Source organism: Eleutherodactylus coqui, chromosome 4 (assembly GCF_035609145.1).
Source record: "Eleutherodactylus coqui strain aEleCoq1 chromosome 4, aEleCoq1.hap1, whole genome shotgun sequence".
NCBI classification, from domain to species: Eukaryota; Metazoa; Chordata; class Amphibia; order Anura; family Eleutherodactylidae; genus Eleutherodactylus; species Eleutherodactylus coqui.
Window position 1 is genome coordinate 39,909,301 of NC_089840.1, and position 22,149 is coordinate 39,931,449.

Consider the following 22,149-nt stretch of genomic DNA (forward strand, 5'->3'; position numbering starts at 1 on the left):
ATCAAGGTTGTGTTATTTTTTTTTCTCTTATTCAGAAACTGCACTTAAAGGAAAACTCCAACAAAATCTTTGTTTGTGATGAGATATAGTTTTACAGTACCCAGTGAAATGCTAGCTGGTGGCAGCGGGGTTTCTATTGGATCCCAATGTTGTAAAATAATCGGATTTCCTGGGGCCTGTACCTAACGACTACCCACAGAAGAATTGGGTGACAGTAACTGATCTCCATCATCCTGGTTTCTCAGGCGTTGTCCACCTTAGAGGGTCCACTTTATGTATTTAGCATGCCTATAGGGCCATCTGAACCCGAAGAACATGAAGAATTAAGTGAGTTGGGGATAATATTTTTTTCAGGCTGGGGGGAGGCTAACTGTAGTGTTTTCAATGGGATGAGTGACAAATGACAAGGCACAGCACTGAAGCTGATATACATGAGGGGTTCATCAGGAACCCTGTCCTAGTTCACAGCAGAATCGTGTGCTGGGAGTGGGGTGCTTCTGAGCGTTGGAGAACATCATAGTAGCTAGTAGTACTGCCCTATCTGGAGCGCAGATCTGTGTTTACACTCAGGGCAATATCGCACTTGCAAACATACAAATCGTCTCCGAGTGTGATGTGTTTTGCAAGAAAGATGCATTCCATAGCTGTAAATTTAAGTTTCATGCACATATTTTTACGCACATGAAAAAAACCCAAACACCTGTTATTCCAGTACTTATAATGGTAAAAATCATATTGCGCTCACACATGGCTTGCGAGTGCGATGCGATATTTCACTTCCATAGGAAATAATGGACAATATCAACCAAAAATAGAACATGCTGTCACAAATAATAAGTTCTATTTCCATGCGAGTTCCGTGCGTCTCACAACACACAAAACTCCCGTGATGAAATCGCCCCTGTAAATAGAGCCTGGAGTCTGCAAACGGGAAAATGGCTGAAAGGTGCATCATGCTGAAAGCATTGTGGTCAGGAATACGGATATCATTCCACTAACGCACATCAGCTAAGTTCACCTGAAATGATAGATAGACATTAAATCCCCTGCCGGAAAGTCGCTATTTGAAGGGCTGTAAGATGGCCAGCTGAAGCACACGGAGAAATCGAAAAGGGGGGGAGCGGTATAAGGGCGGCAAGTCACGGACATCGCTTGTAGGGGCGCAGTCTGGCAGCTACCGTGCAGCGTATATACAGGATATGAGCGGATACCGAGAATTACACCCAGCGGACACAACAAGAGAAGCGGTGCGATGCATAAATATGTAGATGTCCTGCAGTAACCTAATACAGAAGATGAGATGGAACAAACATCTTAAGCTGGAAAACATCCAAATATGCAAGAAAAACACAATTTTCAAAACTTCCTGAATCCTTCAGTTAATAAATGTGGTTTCCTTTGTCTGATTTATTTCCTGCTTGTATCTCCAGTGTGCAGTTACCCTAAATGCCAAAATATGTTTAAAGGTTTGTAAATTATCTTCTGTACACACAGGGCAGATTTACTAATCCTGTCTAAGGGGGGCTCACACGGTCGGACTCTATTTGCAGAATCCACGATCGCCGTCCGCACGTTTGGATCCGAGACAAAATGCAGGCATTGAAAGGCATGAACTTTCGATTGTTCCTTCACACTCGCGGATATGAATTGCGTATTGAAGTCAATGAAGGCTGTGCAACCCGTAGCCCATGCGCAATTAACAGTGAATATGGCTGCGGGTACCCGCGTCATCGCTTAGTGAAGGCATGGGAAATACAAAAATTGGAGCAAAAAAATGTACTGCTCATGACCGACCGCGAGCCACTGTGGACAGTCTAAGGGGCTCTCACACGCAAGAAACCTGCACATTCACTACACATATGCAATAAGATTTTGTGCATATTTTTTGTGTGTGCAAGCACGCTGCACATTTGCGCACACAAACACCCACCGGAGCGGGCGAAATACACAGCTGTAAGTGCATTTCAGTCGCACAAACAGGACGCATACCGTGTTTCTTCAAAAATAAGACAGTGTCTTATATTAATTTTTGTTCAAAAAGGTTTAACTTTTTTACATGTATAGCTGCCTGGACACTATTTAAATTGACTTTTTTAATTAAAGGGGTTGTCCCGCGAAACAAAGTGGGGGTATACACTTCTGTATGGCCATATTAATGCACTTTGTAATGTACATCGTGCATTAATTATGAGCCATACAGAAGTTATTCACTTACCTGTTCCGTTGCTGGCGTCCTCGTCTCCATGGTGCCGTCTAATTTTCAGCGTCTAATCGCCGGATTAGACGCGCTTGCGCAGTCCGGTCTTCTCCCTTCTGAATGGGGCCGCTCGTGCCAGAGAGCTGCTCCTCATAGCTCCGCCCCGTCACGTGTGCCGATTCCAGCCAATCAGGAGGCTGGAATCGGCAATGGACCGCACAGAAGACCTGCGGTCCACCGAGGGTGAAGATCCCGGCGGCCATCTTCGCAAGGTAAGTAAGAAGTCACCGGAGCGCGGGGATTCGGGTAAGTACTATCCGTTTTTTTTTTTTTAAACCCCTGCATCGGGTTTGTCTCGCGCCGAACGGGGGGGCTATTGAAAAAAAAAAAAACGTTTCGGCACGGGACAACCCCTTTGACTGTTAGCAGGGCTTAATTTTGGAGTAGGGCTTATATTTCAAGCATCCTCAAAAAGCCTGAAAATCATTTTGCATCCTCAAAAATTCTGGAAAATCATGCTATGTCTTATTTTCAGGGTATGTCTTATTTTCAGGGAAACAGGGTATTTGCACAGCTGAAATGCGCTTACACCCATGTGAACGAGCCCCTAAAATGTGCCATATTCATCAGAGTGTCTTATGCTGGATGATAAATCAGTCGCATCATCAGACTCCTTTGTCTCAGATTATACCACCTGCTTTGTTGATGCCAGTTTTTGGTGCTCAGTGCCAGGTTTACAGTATTCCATGCCCTCTCTTGCTAAGCCATGTCCTTTCTACAAAGGTATGTGTCCTTCTAGCACCAACAGTGTCTAAAATACATAATTAATGTGCTGCAGGGAAGTAAGACATTTGTTTTGGTGCAATTTGTGCCAAAAAAGTGGAGCATCTGCAATAGTAAATCTGCCCCAATATGGCCTCCTTCACTACAAGTATACAGTATATTCTTGAGTGTCTCAGATTTGGAGGGGCTGTAGCAGCTTCCCAATCTTGACTTCTGTGCACAGCAGTTTGAAAAGAGTCCGATTTTCGAACCGTATGCGGACTTCACCAGCGGACAGCGTGGCATAGAGAACGGGTGAATATAAAAAATAAATCCCCCGGCTCTCCAAACACCACCACAATTTAAGGCCCTTTTACATGGAATGATTATCATTGCAGTTGTTCAAAACCCCGCGCCCTCGCAAGGTTGTGACCGATAGTCATCCCGGGTAAATCTATGCAGAGACTGAATGACAGAGAGAGTCGTCCAGTCGTTCAGTTTTAAGCATGCCTGAGAACCAAATACCCGGTTGGTGACTCCTGCGTACCTGCCCGAATTCTTTTCTTCTGTGCTGTGGACGTGCCGACTGGCGCACATGCGCAGTACAGATTTGCCCGCTGCTTTACTAGGCAATGGTGTGGATTCCACGGCCTTTCCGCAATGATGATTGCGGAAGGACCGCAGGATAGACGGCTTCCATTGACTTCAATCCGCCCGCTCCGCATTCTGCAATGCTAATCCAGCAGTGTGCATCCGGCCTTATGATGGCGATCGGAGGTGTCTGGCTCGAATTGTCTGTGTGAAGAGCCAAGCGACTCCAGCACAAATTACATCCACATTCACTGCAGGAGACCCCACACATATATTATCCTGCAGGTCAGTGCAGCATTCTTTAGCTCCCATGGGATATGGGAGTTGAAGACCCACCAGAGCGCCTTTGTTAACACCATGACTCTGGACACAGCACCTCCCCTGGGCTTGTGAGGTTGCTAACTGGACCCTGGAGTAATGGCAACATGGTACTGATTGTTATGGGCTGACAGTACGTGTTGTGTGTGGTATAAAATTCATGAAGACATGGACCCCCAGTTGTCAACAAAGCACTAAGTAGGCTGGTGGTTGCTCCATACTGGTGTGAGGTTCGTTCTGGCATGTGTTGGGTCCAATAATCTGCCTAAGCACATCATTGACCACTGACCAATACCGTATATACCGGCGTATAAGACGACTTTTGAACCCCGAAAAATCTGCTCTGCAGTCGGGGGTCGTCTTATGCGCCGGTAATACAAAAAAAAAAAAAGTGTAAAAAAAAAAAATTTTATTACTCACCTCCCACGGCGTTCTGTCGCGCTCCGGCAGGATGTCGCTCGCTCCGGCAGGCTGTCGCTCGCTCCTCGTCCCCGCCGCAGCATAGCTTTCTGAATGCGGGGCTTGAAATCCCCGCTTCCAGAAAGCTAATACACACGCCGGCAGCCATGACAGCATTGAATGGCTGTGATTGGCTAAAGCACACGTGGCTTCAGCCAATCACACTATTCAATGACATCATTGAATGGCTGTGATTGGCTGAAGGCGCACGTGTTAGCAATCACACCCATTCAATGATGTCATTGAATAGTGTGATTGGCTGAAGCCACGTGTGCTTTAGCCAATCACAGCCATTCAATGATGTCATGGCTGCCGGCGTGTGTATTAGCTTTCTGGAAGCGGGGATTTCAAGCCCCACATTCAGAAAGCTATGCTGCGCCGGGGACGAGGAGCGAGCGACAGCCTGCCGGAGCGAGCGACATCCTGCCGGAGCGCGACAGAACGCCGTGGGAGGTGAGTAATAAAATTTTTTTTTTTTCTCCACTGAATACCGGCGTATAAGGTGACAGTTGGGGGGTCGTCTTATACGCCCCGTCGCCTTATACGCCGGTATATACGGTACATTTCACTGCTTGGTGACCATTTGCAGTCCTTCATAGACTTCATGTACCCCACAATGATGATATATTCCAGCAGGATAATGCACCGTGCCATCAGACGCAAGTTATCTAGAATTAGTTCGAGAAGCATTCTGAGGAGTTTGTATGAATGGTGTGCTCTTCAAGTTTTCCTGACACAAGCTCAATTAAAGGGGTTGTCCCGCGCCGAAACGGGGTTTTTTTTTTTTTCAACAGCCCCCCCGTTCGGCGCGAGACAAACCCGATGCAGGGACCTAAAAAAAAATCCGCACAGCGCTTACCTGAATCCCCGCGCTCCGGTGACTTCTTACTTACCGGTTGAAGATGGCCGCCGGGATCTTCTCCCTCGGTGGACCGCAGGGCTTCTGTGCGGTCCATTGCCGATTCCAGCCTCCTGATTGGCTGGAATCGGCACGTGACGGGGCGGAGCTACCAGGAGCCGCTCTCAGGCACGAGCGGCCCCATTGAGAAAAGAAGAAGACCCGGACTGCGCGATTAGACGCTGAAAATTAGACGGCACCATGGAGACGGGGACGCCAGCAACGGAGCAGGTAAGTGAATAACTTCTGATAACTTCTGTATGGCTCATAATTAATGCACAATGTACATTACAAAGTGCATTAATATGGCCATACAGAAGTGTATAGACCCACTTGCTTTCGCGGGACAACCTCTTTAAGCATTTATGGGATGTCGTGAAGAGGTTCATTCACACCGGAGATCCTGCATCTACAAATACCACACAGTTGTGGGGGGCTTTCCAGACGGCACGGCTCAACATTCCTCCAGACGTCTTCCATTCACTTGTGGAAGTGATGCCACGTTCACCTGGCTAGAGGTGGTCCTATATGATATTAGTTCCTGGGTATCACCAATGGGAAATGAGGTTGACACATAAAGGACAACTGCTCAGGGCAGTGTTATAGACTCACAGTACCATTCAGTGAAGAACAGATTTGAATATTACTCCTTGCTAATCCTAGGTATGGAGGAGCTTTCTTTAAACCAGACGGGTCTACAGTATATGTTGATCTGTATTGCGGTAGCTTAGTATTGAGTATTAATACTTAGAATCCAAATTGTGCTTCGAATGTAATATTTTGTAAACCGATACTATTTGGTAACGTGACGTCCGATTACAAAGGAACTAATCACTGACAGAGATGTGAATACAGCCTACTGGTACATTATACGGAGGCATTACCGGCGCAGACACACATAACAGCTGCTGTCTGGCCAAGATACCAGCTGCATGTCATGACCGCAAATCAGCGCAGTTTTCAAATGATCGTTAATGTCCGTGTAGTTAGCAGATAAGATTGCTGCTTTACAGGCATAAATAATCATTTGAAAACCGCACAATTTAGGGCTAATGTGCAGTACGCACAATTACATGCTATTAATGTGACTTTAGCCAATTAGGTTAAATTAGTCATTTCATGTGCCGCACATTAATGTTGTGTTTATACAGTAAGCCACCGTTAAATCACGTATTTTGCTTTTATTTTAGAAAAATTGCAGCAAAAAATAACTAAATTTGAACAGAATGTGTGAAGATGCCCTGACACCATGTTTTTCACAAAAATAAGACTTACCCCTAAAATAAGCCCTACCCTGATTTTCGTAGGAACTTGAAATATAAGCCCTACCCCAAAAATAAGCCCTGGCTACACTACAATAAAAAAAGCAATACATTACTTAGCAGGCGCCGTCCAGATCCCTCCCGCTGGTCTCCGGATTTTGAGCGCTCTTGCTTCAGTTCTCAGCCGCCGACAGAAGATCGCTTGCTGGTAACGGGATTCGTAAACCCCACCTCCAGCAAGCGATGGCACTGATTGGTTCTCGAAAGCTACATCCCGTGCTTTTGGAGTCTGTGTAGAGGGGAATCGGGAGTCGATCCCCCTCCATACAGTGCGGGTGTAGGCTGTTTCTTACAGCCATCACTCACTGGCAGCAGCGCTCCCCAGCACTGCCATGGCTGATTGCCTATCAAGCTATGCCTGTGATGTTGCTTGGTAGAATGCCTGTCAGATTGTACTATGGTATTACATTATACTGCATGAGTGATTGAATTATCTCCAGTTCAAGTACCCTGTGGGGACTAAAAACATGAGTAAAACAAACTCGTATTAATTATTAGAAAAACATAAAAGGAAGTAAAGGTTAAAAAAAAATAACTTTTCTCAGTACATATAATTAAGAAAGCAAAAACATATTTGGTATCGCTGCATCTGCGAAAGGCCGATCTATCAAAGTAACACATTATTAGTCCTGCATGGTGGACATTGGCAGAAAAACAATACACAACCCCAGAATTGTGCTGTTTTTGATCACTTCATCCCCAAGAAAACTTTTTAATAAAAAGCGATCAAAAAGTGGAATATACTCAAAAATGCTACAAATAAAAACTAGAGGACAGCCCACAAAAAATGAGCCCTCACACAACTATGTCATCAGAAAACGATGGCTGTCAGAAGATAGCGGCAGAAAATAATTTTCTTTTTCCCCCAAAGAGATTGTTTTTTAAAAGTAGTAGAACAAAAAAATATATAAATTTAGTATTGTCATAATTGTCCTGATCCACAGAATAAAGTTATCATGCCATTTTTGCTGCAATATGTACATCATAAAAACCAGACTCGTCCAAAGATGGTGGAATTGTATTTTTTTTCCATTTCACTCTACCTAGAAAGTTTTACGTTTTTCAGTACATTATATGGTACATTAACTAGTACCATTGAAAAATACAACTTGTCCCACAGAAAACAAGCCCTCATACAGCTATGTTGATAGATAAATAAAAGTTATGATTCTTTAAAAGTGAGGAGGAAAAGCCAAAAATGAAGAAAAAAAAGGGGGGTGGTCCTTATGAGTTAACCCGTGTTTGATGGAACATTGCCCGTTTCCCTAACTGCTCTGCTCAGTAACTACAACAACTCAGAAGGAATGGTTGTACGGTTGTTACCGTGTTTCCCCGAAAATAAGACAGTGTCTTATATTAATTTTTGTTCAATAAGGTTTAACTTTTTTACAGGTATAGCTGCCTGGACACTATTTAAATTGACTTTTTTTAATTAACTGTTAGCAGGGCTTAATTTTGGAGTAGGGCTTATATTTCAAGCATCCTCAAAAAGCCTGAAAAATCATTTTGCATCCTCAAAAATTCTGCAAAAATCATGCTATGTCTTATTTTCAGGGTATGTCTTATTTTCAGGGAAACAGGGTACTAACACTCTACATGGAGGGCATCTGGCACTGCCTGGGGTGGCATGTGGCTATCACTGTATTTAGGAGCCCTGTGACTATGAATGTATGAGGTGCTGTTTGCACCCTGAATGCTGGCATGCTAAAAGCACCTAGAAAAGTGGGTCACAAATATCTGCCACAACCTAGAGGCTGCCGCTGCTCTTGTACCTAGTAAACCTGTTACCTGGGATAATGACAGATCTCCAGATATCAATATTTCTCTTGAAATAGAAGGTTTCTATGGGCCAGTATGGAGCAGCAATAGAAACATTCAGCAGGTATGGCAATCACATTCACTAGCGTAATATTTCTAATAAAACCTTCCACGTATCTTCTGTTCCCATTCCAGCTAATATTGCTGCACATTAGTTGGTCTTACAACATCCTGCCGAGAACGCCACTAATCAGATCAGCAGAGTTTACATAAGGTAAGATAGTAATGATCAATACGAGTGTCACTCCTGAGGGTTATATAGGATGTAATGTACTGCGAGCTGCATCCGGCATCGTTACTGCAGGTGATAAGGAGCAAATCATCAGAGGAACATCTTAGTTACAAATCCTGGAAAAGGTGAGGAGCCTATTGATGAATGTCACACTAGAACAGACGGGAGGGGTATTAACCCCTTCTTAAGGAGAGCACCTAGGAGGTGAGGAATGAGACTTATAAGGCTGTCCATGCTCCTCCAGGAAATATATGCAAGTAAAGAAGATGGAACAATACCTCTGCAGTGCCACCGATTGGATAAAAGCATTCCTGTAAATCAATGTCTGACCCTTTATACAGGTCTTTATAACAGTGACTAGTAGTTATTAGTAAATTACAGCACCAGTGTTTCTGGTGGCACAATTTGAAATACAGCTCTGCTACATGCACGTCACACACACAGCACTGCTAAATGCATGTCACACACACAGCTCTGATACATGTAAATCACACACACAGCTCTGATACATGCACGTCACAAACACAACTCTTGTAGATGTAAATCAGACAAAACTCAGCTACACGCACGTCATACATACACAGCTCTGGTACATGCGTATCACAGACACAGCTCTGCTACTTGCACGTCACACACACACAGCTTTGCTACATGCACGTCACACACAGCTCTGGTAAATTTACATCACACACAGCTCTGGTACATGCATATCACACACAGCTCTGCTACATGTACATCACAACAGCTCTGCTACATACATTGTTCATCCCATACAACAGGGATCACAACCAGCACAGCAGAGTCCTAGACACACTGATCACCCCCTAGTTATGTAACCCCGGACTCCTCCCACACAGGTGACTGATCACATGACGGTGACATTATCACAAATCCTGTAAGCATATGGCTGCTGTCTTGCTCTGCAGGTTTTTAATAAAGTGAAGGACCTGTGATGACTTCACCATCATGTGGTCAGGGGCGAAGCTGACAGCCCGGTTGACTGAACACATAACTGTGGCATCTTCACATGTAACTCACACAGTCACTCACAGACAGGTGGTCATTAGTATTCCATAGCAACTGAGGCCGCAGGGGTTTATAGGGGATGTAGTCCAGGCGTAATCTGCACAGGTATTAAGGACATCAGCGTCATGTAATCAGGGGGTGAAGCATGTAACTCACTCATGGACACAGAGCCCCAGTGACTGATCACATGACGGTGACCCGTTCACAGGTCCTGTAAGCACGCGGTTGCTGACAGGCTCTGCATGTTTTATGTTTTGGGACCTTTGATGATGTCACGTCATGTGATCAGGGGCAGAGCATGTAACTCACGCATGGACACAGAGCCCCGGTGACTGATCACATGATGGTGACCACTTCACAGGTCCTATAAGCACACGGCTGCTGTCAGGCTTTGCATGTTTTATGACCTTTGATGATGTCACAGTCATGTGATTAGGGCGCGGAGCATGTAACTCAGTCACTGACTCACTCTTGGATGGACAGGTGGTCGTTGGTATTTTGAGTAGTTATTAGTGTTATTTATAGTAACAGTGTTTCTGGTGGCACAATGTGCCACTTATAATATAGTGAATGACATCATCACGTGTAACTCACTCAAGGACCTGTGATAATGGTTGGAGTTGGTCAAAATATTGAAGGACCTGTAATGACATCACCATCGTGGGATCAGGGGCGGAGCTCAGAGCTCTGGTGATTCAGCTGGTTGCTGAGATAAAATTGTGGCTGGGATGAAGGACCTGTGATGACGTCACCATCATGTGATCAAGGGCGGAGCATGTAACTCACTCACTCACCCACTGACAAGTGGTCGTTAGTGCTTTGATTGAGAATTGAAAAGCAAGCCAGAATCCATGCAAATAGAGCTGTTTCAGGGTTTTGGCCCCTCATCAGTATGCAGTAGATCCCCACTTACGTCATAGGCCTCTCACTAGCTGAACCCAAAAACCTACTGCACATTAATGAGCGGCAACCACCCCAAAACAGCTGTATGTCTATTGATTCTGACTTGGTTTTCACTTTGCAATCACTGTTATAAAGACTTGTATAAAGGGTCAGACATTGATTTGCAGGAATACTGCCATCCAATAGGTGGCGCTGCAGAGGTATTGATCCATCTTTCTTATTTGCAGTAGAAGAGACAATATGGTGAGGGACAGACAATAAGAGATGGGAGAGTAAAAGTAGAACTGAATCGCTAACTAGTTGACAGAGTAAGAAGGCTGTAGTCCATCATCATCATCATCATCCTCATCATTAGGGGCATTTAGAGATCCTCACTTTGTACAATCACATTCTGTAACAAGTATCACCAACAATACACCACAATACACCGCTGGGGCCACCAGTAATTAACTCCAATTTAAAAATGAACTTGGCAGTAAGGCTAGTTCCACATGGGCGATCGCGATATTGCGGCAAAAAAATGACGGGAAAATTGCGTCTTTGTACCCGTGAATTTTGAGCATCAGCTATGCTTTTTTGAGATATAGGACTTTCTAATGTTAGAAGGCTCCATAGAAATACATGGGAGATAAAAAATATCGCACATCACAGAAAGATAGAGCATGCCGCGACTTTTTGTTCTTGCCACATCGCATGAGTGAAAACATCGCTAATGGGAAGGAAAGCATTGAAAATCATTGGTTTCATAAATCTGCTCTTTTACTCACTCTCGCATCGCACAAAAATCGCTCAACTTTATCGCCTGTGTGAAACCACCTTAAGTGTTCACTACCCCTGCAGCGCCATCACAGGTGAAAAAAAGTATTACACAGTTCCCATTGAAATCAGTAGGCTATCTGCATGATGCATGGATAATTTGCTTGGTCCTCCAGAGGAAGAGACGGTCTTTATAGTCTCTCTTCACTGATGTAGGTGCTGAAATGCAGACACCCCCATCTACTAAGTCAAAAAATGGGATTTTTAAATCGGACAGTTCCTTTAAGAACTGCTTTATAAGAAGAATACAATTCATCTTGGAATAAAGAAGTAACTGTTGTAGGTGTTTTATTAGGTGAAGAGGAGTTCTCCTACGAACAGGGGTGGTTTGGGGTGCGTTGTGATTATCTTCCATTTGTGAAAGCATTGGGAATAGAGACGAGCGAGTATACTCGCTAGGCACATTACTCGAGCGAGTAGTGCCTTAGCCGAGTATCCCCCCGCTCATCTCTAAAGGTTCGGGGGCCGGTGCGGGTGACAGGTGGGTTGCTGCGGGGAGCGGGGGGAAGAGAGGGAGACAGAGATCTCCCCTCCGTTACTCCCCGCTCTCCCCCGCCGCTCCCCGCCCCCCGCCGACCCAAATCTTTAGAGACGAGCGGGGAGATACTCGACTAAGGCACTACTCGCTCGAGTAATGTGCCATAGCGAGTATACTCGCTCATCTCTAATTGGGAATAATTATTGTCGCTCCTCCTCCTGGGTGTAGGGGCAACCCGCAGAACTCAGGCAGATGTACTATCGCATATTATACTGTATACATTCAGGTGCTGCCCATCATTCAGACTCCGGACAAGCTGAAGGTTTTCTGCATTGGATGACTGGATTAGTACTTCTTGTGCCTAGAGGCTTCTAACGTCATCATCCAGTTATTAATTAATAACCTTCCACCGCTTATGTGTCATTATTAGTGAATATAATGAGAGGAATTTCAAGACTTTCACCTAATGTTGTGTTATAGGAAGTTAGCTAACCTTTTAGGGAGGGTGGCTGCTTAATAACAACCAGAAGAATTGTGAGTGCAGCTCTGAAGTATAATATAGAATGCAATTTAAGATTCAGGAGCGTAACCAAAGTAAGTGCAGACTTACTATCAACTATCGGGTCTATCAACTTTCTTTACCCAATGTACGGAGACCAGTGCTATAAATAAAGCATTAAACTGTAGTTGGGGGCCTTATTAGAGATTTGCATTGAGGCCCTGCAGCTTCATGTTACGTCTCTGTTGGGATCAATACAGGGTAAATAACTGTGTCATATTTGATACTGTGACTCCACCAGCAGACAAAAAGGTTGCAGCTCTGGAGTATATATAGTACAGGATGTAACTCAGGATCAGTAAGGATAATTTATGTAATGTATGTACACAGTGACTCCACCAGCAGAATAGTGAGTGCAGCTGTGGAGTATAATACTTAATGTAACCCAGGATCAGCACAGGATAAGTAATGTAATGTATGTACACAGTGACTACACCAGCAGAATAGTGAGTGCAGCTCTGGAGTATAATACAGCATATAACTAAGGATCAGTACAGGATAAGTAATGTAATGTATGTACACAGTGACTCCGCCAGCAGAATAGTGAGTACAGCTCTGAAGCATAATACAGGATGTAACTTAGGATCAGTGCAGGATATGTAATGTATGTACACAGTGACTCCACCAGCAGAATAGTGAGTGCAGCTCTGGAGTATAATACAGCATATAACTAAGGATCAGTACAGGATAAGTAATGTAATGTATGTACACAGTGACTCCGCCAGCAGAATAGTGAGTACAGCTCTGAAGTATAATACAGGATGTAACTCAGGATCAGCACAGGATAAGTAATGTAATGTATGTACACAGTGACTCCTCCAGCAGAATAGTGAGTGCAGCTCTGGAGTATAATACAGTATGTTACTCAGGATCAGTACAGGATAAGTAATGTAATGTATGTACACAGTGACTCCACCAGCAGAATAGTGAGGGCAGCTCTGGAGTATATATAATACAGGATATAACTCAGAATCAGTACAGGATAATTTATGCAATGTATGTACACAGTGACTACACCAGCAGAATAGTGAGTGCAGCTCTGGAGTATAATACAGGATGTAACTAAGGATCAATAGAGGGTAACTAATCTCATGTACATACACAGTTACTCCACCAACAGAATCGTGAGTGCAGCTCTGAAGTATAATATTGGATGTAACTCAGGATCAGTACAGGACAAGTAATTTCATCTATTTATACAGGGACTCCACTAGCAGAATAGTGAGTGCAGCTCAGAGGTATAATACAGGATGTAATGCAGGATCAGTACAGGATAGGTAATGTAATGTATGTGCACAGTAACTCCTCCAGCAGAATAGTGAGTGCAGCTCTGGAGTATAATACAGGATGTAACTCAGGATCAGGACAGGAGTAATGTATGCACACAGTGACTCCACCAGCAGAATAGTGAGTGCAGCTCTGGAGAATAAGACATGATTGCCTTAAAGCACTAGAGTCTTTGGCTTGAACCTGACCAACCACAGCATGGATGTAACAGTATGTTCTCAGCTTCCTTTTCTATACTACCTATCAATCCATTCACTTCCTCCCTAGTCATTAAAAGTGTTTTCCCACAACTTAAAATTGGTCCACAACCACTTTGTCCTACCTGGTTGCTGCTGACCAGAACATGTGACTGGAGCAGCCAATCACTAGCTAGAGAAGGTCACTGCTGCAGCCTGTGATTGGCTGTAGTAGTCACATGTCCTGGTCAGCAGCAATCAGGAAGGACAAGGCGGTTGTGGAGCAATTTTGAGTTGTGGAAAAACCCTTTTAAGTCTTCATTTGTTGGGCCTAGTGGGGTCAGAGCCTGGCATATATAATAGTGATGGGCCCGGTGATGATGGCACTACATAAATATTAATAATAGGATGAGATGTTTACAATCACTTAAATCGAGGGTCTTGGGTCGTATTCTGGAGCAGACATCTCTATATCCCTGTGACCTTATGATAGAAGCAGGTGGTGGTGGGTAATTGCGATGGATCATTCTCTGTTTGCACTTCTTGAAGCTTTGATTGTTTTCTGTCAGACATAATAGATCTGTTATTGACTCTGCTCATGATGAGGGTTTGCAGAAGCAGTTACATGGCTGAGTGTGATCCAGGGGGTAGGGGTTAATACATCCACAGAGGGTCAGGCCACCTCATTAAATCACATTGTGTTCTCTGGCTAATAGCTGGTTATTTTAGCAGACAGTCTTTCCAGAGGTGACAGTTAACCCTGTAATGCCCACCAAAGTGGCAGGACATCAGTATATTTCATTTTCACCACAACCTCTAGCTGTTTTTAAGTAAAAACAAGTGCAAAATTATCCGATCAAGTAAAAGTCTCAATATTAGAAGCCTCCACAAACAGCTGTAATCAACAGTGGCATGGCTAACTGAAATGTGCTTGGGCTACCTGACAAGACAAAAAATCTTGGCTCTACAGTTCAAACAGCACTTAGGCCCCCTGTCCACAGCAGTGTATTCGCCGGCGAATCACGCCGGACAACGCTTTCGATAGCATGCTGTGAATTGCCCCGATTCTTCGCGGCCAGCCTATCTATCAGATACGGCTGACCGGCAGAGATTCGGCGGCGGCTCCTGCTCCCGGGTGGCGACTCCCGCGGCGGAGATCTGCGGCACGACTTTGCAACGCCCATGGACAGCCGGCCTTAGGGCTCCTACCCACTTGCGTTTTTTAACGCTGCGATATCGCTGTTTTTTTTTTTACACGATTGTCAATGGGACTTTCTAATATTAAAAACGCATCACACAAAAATCGCAAAGCACAAGCTTGCATTGCGTTTTTAACCTTAGAAAGTCCCATTGACGATAGCGTTAAAAAAAATGCTGCAATATCGCATTGGTAAAAAAACGCAAGTGGGTAGGAGCCCTTACACATGCAGTAACTGCAAAATGCTGCAGCTATTTTTTTTACCATGGCTAGAATACCTAAATTTTTGACAACCACTAAAACTCATAAATATGTAAATGATGACAGCATCGGTGGTCTAGGCTATTGCTAGCAACCATGCTTCTCTTGTGTAAGTGGTTAATGCTTTCTTCACCTCTTGGTCTAGGCCAGTGGAGGGATTAATATAAGAAACCCTGATAGCTTAGGGTAGTGGGAGCTTTAATGCAGTATCCCTGGTGATCTAGTGTACTTAAGGGGTTAATGCCAGTATCTTTCTTGATCTACGGGAGTGGAAGGAAGAATGTGAAACCGTTGGTGTTTATAGCTAGAGATGAGCGAACACGTTCGGCCCCGCCCCTTTTTCGCCCGAACACCGAACTTTGCGAACACTTCAGTGTTCGGGCGAAAAAGTTCGGGGGCCGCCGTGGCAGCGCGGGGGGGGTGCGGCGGGGAGTGGGGGGGAGAGGGAGAGAGAGAGGGCTCCCCCCTGTTCCCCGCTACTGCCGCCCGCGCCGCCGCGCATCTCCCCGCCCCCCGGCGGCACCCGGACACTTACGCGCGAACACTGCAGTGTTCGGCAAAGCCGGTGTCCGGGTGCGGATGTGTCCGTAACGGACACGTTCGCTCATCCCTATTTATAGCTCAATCTAAGATAGAACAAATAAAATTTAGTACGGTGTTAGCCAGTAGAGCAAAAGTGATTGTTCTCAGTAAGAGAAACCAAGTAATCTTGTAGATATGATATCTTTTAATGGCCAACAAAAATACATGATGTTACAGCGAGCTTTTAGACCTACACAGCCTGAGGAAGAACCCTAAGTAGGTTCAAAAGCTGACTATAAAATCATGTATTTTTGTTAGCATTTAAAAGGTATCCTATCTACAAGATTACTTGGCTTCTCTTATTGAGAACAATCACATTTAGCTCAATATACTGATATGAACTCATTACAAGGGTATCCAATGACCTACTGACAGCCAAATCGAGGGGCGACTACTCCCTACTGATCCTCCTCGACCTCTCCGCAGCATTTGACACTGTTGATCACAAACTCCTCCTCAGTATGCTTCGCTCCATTGGCCTAAAGGACACTGCTCTCTCCTGGTTCTCCTCCTACCTATCTGACCGCTCTTTCAGCGTCTCCTTTGCTGGCTCTACCTCCCCTCCTCTTCCTTTTGCTGTTGGGGTCCCCCAGGGCTCGGTCCTCGGTACCCTTCTTTTCTCTATCTACACAGCCCCTATTGGACAAACCATCAGTAGATTGGGCCTCCAATACCACCTCTATGCTGATGACACCCAGCTATACACCTCTTCCCGTGACATCTCTGCACCTTTACTCCAAAATATCACTAACTGTCTGTCCGCTGTCTCTAACGCTATATCCTCTCTCTACCTAAAACTAAACCTCTCTAAAACTGACTTACTGGTATTTCCACCCTCCACTAACCGCTCTCATCCTGACATCTCCATCTCAGTGTGTGGTGCCACCATAACTCCCAGACAACATGCCCGCTGCCTTGGGGTCATATTCAACTCTGATCTCTCTTTTACCCCCTACATCCAATCTCTGGCCCGAACATGTCAGCTGCACCTCAAGATCATCGCAAGAATCTGCTCTTTTCTCACTGTGGAGACGTTAAAAACGCTTATTGTTGCCCTCATCCACTCCCGGCTTGATTATTGCAACTCGTTGCTGATTGGCCTCCCCTGCACCAGACTCTACCCTCTCCAATCCATCCTGAATGCAGCAGCCAGGCTCATCTTCCTGTCCAGCCGCTACTCGGACGCCTCTGCCCTGTGCCGGTCACTGCGCTGGCTGCCCGTTAAATACAGATTTCAATTTAAACTCGCTACCTTCATCCACAAATCCCTCCATAGCGCAGCGCCCCCCTATATTGCCTCCTTAATCTCAATCCATCACCCAGCCCGGGCTCTCCGCTCTGCTAACGAAACCAGACTGAGCGCCCCTTTAATTCGAACTTCTCATTCCCGCCTCCAAGACTTCTCCAGAGCAGCACCGGTCCTCTGGAACGCACTACCAAAGGATACCCGGGCAATCCAGGACTCGCAGAACTTCAGGCTTGCTCTAAAAACGCACCTCTTCAGGGAAGCATACCGCATACCCTAAATAAACCCCTCTGTACTTCGTCTGATAACATGCTCCCTGACCTACTGACTGCAATCCCTGCTAGCCATCATAAACCGCTCCTGCAGTCATACTGTTTCTGCCGTCACACGGCTAAATGTCTGACCATTGTCTATGTGTATAGAATCCCTCACTCTCCACCTCGCCATACCGTGCACATCTCCAGTCCCTTTACTTTCTGTATCACCCCATTACTTGTAGTATGTAAGCTCGTTGGAGCAGGACCCTCACCCCTATTGTTTCCATCAGCTGATTACTATGTAACCGTGGTTCTGTAATGTTTGTACTTTTGTCTTTCTGTATTCCCCCCTGTCTATGTAAGCGCTGCGGAATATGTTGGCGCTATACAAATAAAGATTATTATTATTATTACCAGCATTTACTGTGGGCTGTAAAAAAATCATCTTTCTAATCACAATGATCTTTTGTAGCATCACCGGCCTCAAATAATTCACAGATGTATTAATTGTCTTTTTCACAGACAATAGAAAAAAGTCCCCTCTCTGTCCAGGAATTTGCAGACCATTAGCAACTCAGATGGCAGATGTTGGGGAAAGAAGGATCGGCAGTTACTTATGACTTTTGTTTTCGGGGAGATAAAACTGCTGCGAGAAGAGTTGACTTTTTTCCCCTTCTACAGTCAGAGCACATGCCCGCTCAGCCAAACGGAGCACACGTGTATGCGGGTGCTGAGCAAGACAGGTGCTGACAACTAGCTGATGTCTATTGTCATTTTGGTTAGCATGTTAAGTAAAGTTGGGGTTAATACTGAATGGAAGAAGGTCTCTTTAATGCAGTTGTTCTGCATCACGTAGCGGAATTTGCTGCTGAAGAAATCCGCTCTAAAATGCAGATTTTGATGCAGAATTGCCAACAGGATTAAGCCATTTTCTTTTCTGCATCAAAAACCACTAGTTAAGACATGCAATTTTGATTCACAATTTTCCACACAACCACAATCTCTGCAGCCAACTGTATATACAGTGGTGCCTTGGGTTAAGAGTTTAATTTGTTCTGTGACGGAGCTCTTAAACCAAAGCACTCGTAAGTCACTCGTAAATCCATTTTTTCAATTGAAATGAATGGAAAAGCCATTAATCCGTTCTGGATCGCGAAGCTCTCCCACTGATTTCAATGGGGATGGCGTTGCCCCATTGAAAGCACTAGGACGCTGGCACCCGCGCAGTGATTTTCGGGGAAGGGCTTTAAATATAAGGCCTTCCCTGAAAATCATCCCTAGCTGTAGTAAAAAAAATAAAAAATATATATTCTCACCTGTCCGCCAGGCTTAGGCGCATCTAGCTGCTACCTGTTCTCTCTGCACTGCTCTGAAGCTTTTCAGCAGGTGGGGATTAAAAATGGAGGGAGAACAAGCGGCGGCTAAACACGCCTGAGCCCCAGCAGTGGCGGACAGGTGAGTATGTATTTTTTGCTACAGCCAGTCATAATTTTCAGGGAAGCTCTTCCCTGAAGATCACTGTAGGGGTTGCCGGCATCCCATTGCTTTCAATGGGGCCATCGGCAGCAGCAGCGGCCCCATTGAGAGCAAAGCTTGTAACCCAAGTTTTTGCTCTTAAATCAGAGTAAAAATTTGTGAGGCACTCTTGACCCAATGTATCACTGTACTTTGAAAGGGCCCTAAGGGTTAGTAGGGTTAATGTTAGGAATAGTGTTGAGCGAAGTGAATCAGTAGAACTCTGTTTCGGGTTGAACTTTGCTAAAAGCTAAGTTTGGCACAAACGCGAACTGAGCTTTCAGTAAGGTTCTACTCAAACACAGGGTTCTACTGGTTTAATTCACTGGTCATGAATACTGACGCATGACACTGTCTTAGAGCCATAAAAGCCCTGTACAACATTTTCAGACTGTTCTACAGGGCTTTCATGGCTCTAAGACCGTGCTATACACCAGTTTTAGGGGGTTTGGTGAACGTTTGTTTCAGTTTGAGCTAGTTTGTACCGCAGTGAAATTTTTTGCAAAAGTTTGACAAACTGTCTGAACTTTTTAAAAGTTCGCTCATCACTAGTCAGGAATTATATGCAGTCTGACCAGAATATAACAAAGCGCTTTAAAATGTGCAGGAGGCCCTGTAATTAAAGGGAGGATAGGACAGCAAGCTAATAGTGAAAACTAGTATATAAAATATACTCGCTAAACAGCCCAAAGTGCCAGTCATGGACTGGAGAGCATGTTGTACCATGTATCCCTCCAGACTCTCAGCCAGTTGGCAGTCCTCTGATCAGAATGGTTTTCCTATAGATTAGATATGATTGTTATGGGACGGGTCAGTCTTACACGTTACCAACACCTACAGTTATCGTATGATGAAAGTGTTAACTTCTGATCTAAGGATTTTCTGTGCCGAGTGAGGAAGTAAATTCCTAATAATTAACTTGCGTGGGGCTGGACCTCATTAGGGCAGATCATGAATAATTCAATATCTATCAGAACAACCCCTCCCCCCACTGAGTGCTGCTAATTACTGTAACATTAGCCTCTGACCCCATTTGGGGAGTGGAATGAATGAGTCAAATATTCCCTTGACCGTTGTAAATTATTCTGAAAACTATGAGAAATCAATGGAAATGACTCCCAAGTTATTGAGAAATAATCCAGCTACCTGCAAAGACATGAACCGAGCGCTGAGCCCGAGGGACGAGACCAGGACAAGAAAGGGGGGCAACTGTAACTCCACTCGGAAGCTGGAAATTCGTAAGCAGTGAACCCGAATATCCTGCTCACCTGTGATTTTCTTAGGCTCTGTTCACATCTGTGTTCATGGAGTCTGTCTTCCCATTCTACCGAACGATACTGGACGAACCACAATGACTATAATGAGGTCCCTATGGCGTGCTGCGCTATTCTGTCCTGGATTTCGGAATAGATCTGCGTCAGAAGCCGTGAACTGAGGTTACAACACAATATGAACACAGTCTAAGGGTTCTTATCCCTTCAGAACCCTTAGATCTCAGGCGTTGTCTACCAGGGTGGGGATGGGGCCAACACCTTTTCAGTAGCGAATACTCATTTGTGATTATCCTGGATAAGACGGTAGGGAAGAGTTTACAAAGAAAAAAAGGTTTCCAATGCAGATAACATTTTTTTTCTATTGAGATTTGGGTGTAGCTCATTTTGAGCTCTTTTATGAGGCAGCAGAATTATTAATGCATCACAATATTCAGATGTAGTTATGTGAAACATACAGGATACAACATGACAATATCAGCCGGTTTTATCTATTGTGTTACATAGGACTGCAGGGAACATCTACTACATTATCAGTACTCATAGAGTAACCAAATGTTATCTGTGGTGTTACATAGGACTGCAGGTACCATATCTTACATTGCCTGTACCCAGAGAGTTATCACTGTGTATTACCGCGGTCTTACATAGGACTACAGGTAACATCTACTACATTATCTATACTCGTATCACTGTGCTATCTGTGATTTTACACAGGACTGAAAGTAACATCTACTAAAGTATTTGTACTCAATCACACGGATGCACAAAAGGAAGGTCAATGACAAATTCAGCTCTGCTACATACATGATTTACAATGATTGCGAATGAAATCAGCAGCACTTACCAGCCCAAAAGCAGAATTGAGAGGTGCTTAGTGTAAATTCTCCAGGGGTCCCCAGTCCTTAGATCTTGGTGTCACTGATCCACTGCTCTCTACAAGTGTTCAGGAAGGCATAAGACCCCCTATGTCCCAGACCCCCAAACACTGTGCCCCGTATACCTGGAACAGCTACACCAAAGTCTGTCTACACTGCCAGCCCTGCACTGCACTGCAAGGATCAATTACAGCCACCTGCTCTCCATAGACCCCCCTCACAGGGCTCCACTGATACTCCTGCATACAGCGAAGACCCTATATAGCGCTACATATGTACAGCATAGATATATGGTCTAATAACCCTATACATTACATATAACACTACACAGACACATTGCATATACATTGATGTCTATATAACACTACAAAGACCCCCCCACACATGCACCGATGTCCCTATAAAACACTCCACAGACGCCTAAGAACACTTTTGCCACTTTTTCTGCACTATACACTATTATGTACCTATAAATTCCACATATAAGACTCCTAAGGTTGCAGGTCCCTGAGAAGGTAATGAGCTCACAATAATTGTCTATATGGTTAGAACTTATAGTAGATGGGTTTCTTCTAATAGGATCCTCTATAGTTCCCTATAGCAGCTATAATGATCCTGAGTGTACCTGAGCTCACCATCCTAGCACCCCAATATAGTCCAGTAATCCTCTGAGCCCCCTTCCTCTCTGCTGCCCCTGTAATTCCTCAGGAATATTGTGCTGCCTGCAGCCTCCAGGACACGGCATATGATGGGGATGATGAATCCCTGCACTTCAGCTCCTTCTGCTCCTCTTCAGCAGCCAGAACTCCATCCACTCAGCGCAGGAGCTCCTGCAGAAGAAGCGACAGTACAGCCAGCTGCCAGTAGAGGGCTCTGCCAGAAAGCCAACTTACAAAGTTTTATTTGACCAGTTTCTCCCCCGGGTCTGGTCATACGGGCGATTTTTACATCAGATCTTCTGCCTGAAAAAATTGGACCGAATTCAGACAGAAATAAAGCGCAGTATTTTACGTGGTTATGATCACAAGGATGAACAGTCCAAGAAAAAAACAATTGCAGCATGTCCAATTTTACTGTGATTTTCAGACAAATTGTGATT

At 44.7% G+C, this 22,149-nt stretch overlaps 1 protein-coding gene across 1 annotated transcript in view; it reads right to left on the reverse strand.

Moving 5' to 3' along the window:
* CASR (calcium sensing receptor) overlaps window positions 1-21,876 on the reverse strand; it is a 91,419-nt gene extending 69,543 nt beyond the window's left edge. Inside the window, exon 1 of the mRNA XM_066599310.1 lies at window positions 21,020-21,876. The gene's annotated coding sequence lies outside the window, so the exon portion shown is untranslated. The remainder of the gene's footprint in view (window positions 1-21,019) is intronic.
* Window positions 21,877-22,149: the final 273 nt, after the last annotated feature.